This window comes from Myxine glutinosa, chromosome 4, assembly GCF_964187855.1.
Source record: "Myxine glutinosa chromosome 4, kmMyxGlut1.1, whole genome shotgun sequence".
NCBI lineage: Eukaryota > Metazoa > Chordata > Myxini > Myxiniformes > Myxinidae > Myxine > Myxine glutinosa.
Window position 1 is genome coordinate 51522082 of NC_136264.1, and position 4513 is coordinate 51526594.

At 41.7% G+C, this 4513-nt stretch overlaps 1 long non-coding RNA gene across 1 annotated transcript; it reads right to left on the reverse strand.

Annotated features, from left to right (window-relative positions):
* Positions 1-379: 379 nt before the first annotated feature.
* LOC144891517 (uncharacterized) lies at positions 380-4249 on the reverse strand. Its single transcript, XR_013622965.1, has 3 exons — positions 4057-4249; positions 1014-1184; positions 380-824 (listed from the first exon to the last, which is right to left on the reverse strand). It is a non-coding gene; the product is annotated as an uncharacterized LOC144891517 (long non-coding RNA).
* Between the last annotated feature and the right edge of the window lie 264 nt (positions 4250-4513).

Consider the following 4513-nt stretch of genomic DNA (forward strand, 5'->3'; position numbering starts at 1 on the left):
GGTCCCGTGTATTCGTGTGGTTTATCCGTCACGATATAACACACCACATTCAAGTATGGAAGGTCACCGGGTTGGCTTGTACTGTTACCTACAGTACTGTTGGTACGGTACTGTTGTCATCGGAATCTCCTGTCTCAGGTAGGGAACACAGGTCCTATATCATGTTTTTTTCATTGCCTACTAATGTCCTAATAAATGTTCAAGTACAATGACATCTACTCCTGTCTTTGTGTTGTACGAGATGAATGTAAAGCTCCTCCAGGATCCTTCGATAAAAGTAAAAAAAGACTTGTAGAGATTGCAAACCATTTTAAGATTAGAATCGAAATGGGAATAATTTCTGAAAGATTGGGGGAAAGAAAACTCCATATAGCAAACAAAAAGCTTCATCCTTTACTTGCATCATTTCACCACATCGGGCCAAGTGTTGCTGTTTTGATATCATGAGGCAATTAAGACTTGCATAACGGCTGTTTAGATCATGTCTGTACCATTTTACACTCCACCGAACTGCAGCTTCATTCATCCATAGATTGGAGTTCAGATGTACTTGTAAATTGGTTTATGTTCCACAATCTGTAGTTCTAGTTTCACTGGACATTTGTACAAATATGAAAGCAGTGTCTCGGTGTATGTTGCAAGAAAGTGATATTTGAATGGTGGAATTCTCCTGATGAGGATGGCACAGATGATCAGAATGTTTGCTCGACGTTTTATCACCGGTCGTGTGGCCATGCACCCGTGAAACGTGCCGTACATAAAACAGCGAATAAATACGTCTTCCAAGGTACGCTTGGCAGCTCCCTCTTCTCCATCCAGATTGCCTGGAAAGACACAAAGTAGAGTATATGAAGGAGTGAGCTTTCTTTCTGAAGTAATAGTTAATATTGGTTAAGTTTCTTTACATTCATCTCACACAACAAAGATAGGAGTAGATGTCATTGTACTTGAACATTTATTAGGACATTAGTAAGCAATGAAAAAAAACATGATATAGGACCTGTGTTCCCTACCTGAGACAGGAGATTCCGATGACAACAGTACCGTGAACAGTACAAGCCAGCCCGGTGACCTTCCATACTTGAATGTGGTGTGTTATATCGTGACGGATAAACCACACGAATACACGGGACCAGAGTCAACGCGACTCGTGTATTTCAGCCAACATGGCGGAAACTCAATACCTGTGAGGCAGTAAATTGGTTAAGTAATAGTTAATGGCCTTAAAACCATCATTCATTCATTCATTCAATCAATAACGGCCCAAATAATGTCGAACTTGAAGACAAATGCATATGGAAATATACTCATAAATGAAATAATACTATAAAAATAAACAGGAACAAATACACTAAGCATTTCAGCACTTAGTGAACAACTCGACTAATTCAGAACTTTCCTTTCCTGGCTTCAAAGCTGCGAACTTGTGAATCACTTCATCGAAATCAATGCCTTTTGCCAACTCACTTTCAATTGATAATATCGCAAGATCGGAAAGCCTTGACTGTCCCATGGCAGATCGCAAATAGTTCTTTATAAGTTTCAGCTTTGAAAAGCTCCTCTCACATGAAGCCACAGACACACAGATTGTCAGAAATAATTTTAGGCTTCGTGAAAGGGTTGGGAGAGATTCTACAAAGTCCCATTCAGCCATGAATGTCAAAACGTCTAATGTTTCCCAATCTTTGGCTTCTTCCAGATCAATCTCTGCTGCTTTCAGGTGCCTTCTCAGCCTTGGTATTTCTATTAAAAGCTCACTCTCGGATACCTCATCATAGAAAGTGGTCAATTTTGGAATGGACAGTGGACACCTTTAACTCTTCTTCAGTGGCAGATATGAGACTCTTCACTTGAACAGCCTCAAACATGGCTGCTACTTCCTTGATGGCTCTTGATCTGATCTGGAGTTCGGAATGAAAGCGATCAATGCACTCAAGCATCGCCCTCTTATTTTCTTCTTGCAGAGTGCGTCCAGCATCGCTTGCCTGCTCCCCTGCCATCCTCTTCTTGAACCTGGCTCTTCTCTCTTCTGCAATTCTATATTCGTCTGATTTTAAAAGCGCCTGTTCCATTGCATGCTCCACTAGGTAACTGCGCTCCTCGCGCAAGAAAAGTCTTAGCGCCTCTAGCTTTGTCACCACCTTGTCGAGAGTTAAGCCCTTCGTCTGCAGGGACTGCTGTGTAAGATTAACTTCCTGAAGTACATCACACCAGAAGTACAGGTAGCACAGAAAAGTGAAATCACAGACAGCAGTCAAAAGACCTTGTGCTGCTCCTCTTGTGTCCAAATTTTCATGTGGATCACAAAGAGCTTCAATCGCAGCCACAAACTTACCAATCTTGTTTTTGACTGGCTTAACTGCATCATGATGAGCACTCCAGCATGTTGTTGATAGCCTTTTCAATGACACTCCAGTATGGTCAATTAACACATCCCATCGACTGGTGGAAGCAGCAAAGAAATAAAACATCTCTCAAGAGTTCCAAAAAACGTCACACACGATGCATTTTCAGGAAAAGAGTGCTGACTGCACAAGTTCAGCGAATGGTCCACACATCCATTAAAAATAGCTTTCTTGTTCTTTCCCTTGAGAATGGCTTGTACACCTCCATGGATTCCAGCCATCGTGGCAGCATTATCGTAACCTCGAGCGCTGCACATCATTATGTCCAATCCATCACTTTCCAGTTTTTTAAAGAATGTCAGAACTGAGGTCAGCAGCTTTTTCCCCTTTGAAGGAAAAAATCCTAGAAATACTTCTTTCACTTCAACTTTCTTATTGTTGATTTTTACATATCTGATCACTTCGGACATCTGGTCAGTATGTGATATGTCAGGTGTGCTGTCGAACATGATCCCAAAGTCCTTCGCAGACTTTATGTCCATGACAAGCTTCTCCTTCACATGATTTGCCAGGGTACTTATAAACTTATTCTGAGTTTTTGGTAAAAGATAAGAGACTGATACTTTAAGTTTACATGTGCTGCGCTTTAATCTCATTGGGTGCTCTTTCAGCACTGGATCATATTTTGAAAGCATCTCAAGAAAGTTCCCTTTATTCAATGAAGATTCATCTTCCTTGTGGCCACGGAATGCCAGATTCTGCTTGGCAAGAAACAATGTGATATCAAGCAATCTGTGCAAGATGTCCCTCCACTTTTTCTTCTCCATTTCCATCAAAACAATAGTTTCAGCGTCAATGGTTTTGTGCAGCCTCAGTCCTGCTGCCAATGTTTTCCACTTTTCAAGGCAACGTCCGTTCTCTTCGGATGTCTCATTGTCTCATGGTTATGTACTTTCGGGCTCAGTTTCCACCACTTCTGAAACCCAGTCACAAATTTGGATGTCGTATCTGTGGCACTAACGGCAAACAGTCGGCAGCAAAAACAGTATAAACTCTCACTGACGAGTGAGTAAACCATCCATGACCGCAGAATTTTCTCACCATTTGGCATCACCTTGTAAAACCACTCTTTTGAAAGCTGGCGCACATCTCCCTTTGCTTTTGCATCTTGCCTTGCCGCAACACTGAAAGGCCCATCTTTGTTCTGGAAAGAAGCACTTCCCCTTTTGATGATTTCAACCCGAAAATGATCTGGAACTGGTATCTCCCAGAAAGAAACATCACATAAAATTTGCAAATCTTTCTCCTCAACGTCACTCATCTCATTTACAGTATCATGGCTGGAGTCACTTTCAGCACTCTCTTCTGCTTCAAATTCTGCCATTTCCACTCCTTGCTCTTCTGCAGAATGCATGCTAGCATCAGAAGAATCAGCTTGATCAATTGGAGACTGACGAGCAGTGTCTTTTGATGAACCCTGGCCTTTGATGAACCCGTTTATTCGTTGGCTCCGTGAAACTACAACATGAGAAACGAGCATGAAATTACCGACATATCTCATTACAAGGTACAAAAATTGCAATTCACAATTTCGGCTTCGATACAAACAATTACACTTCTAGTTCTTGTCGTTCTGCACGAGAAAACAGCAAAGGCAATGTGATAAACGTTTTATGTATCAAGGAAACGAATGAGCTAACTGATTACATACCAACTATGGATCCGTAATTAATCTCTCGCAAGACATCAGTGTTCATTCACTCTCAGCACGATGTTCTCCGGTTCGTAGACCAAACATGGCCGCTACAAATCGCGTCACCACATGGCACATGATCGCGCTCCAGATCGTGAAACTTATAAAGACTTCACTAATTAAAAGATGGAAATAGCTGTGGGGCCTAATGTTGCCGGTATACGTCACAAAAATCAATATGTAAAGTGTTGTTAAGAAAAAGAAGGTGTGAAACACCCAAAATACCCCATCAACTGTTGAAGACACAAAAGACCATGAAGACCTCAAGGATTCTGAAGACCCAAAATACCCCAAAGACCCGGAGGATCGAAAAGACCTAAACAACCCCAAGGACCCAAATGACAGAGGACCAAAAAGACACCAAGGACTCAGAAGACCCCCAACTACTCTGAAGATCCAAAATACCCCAAAGACC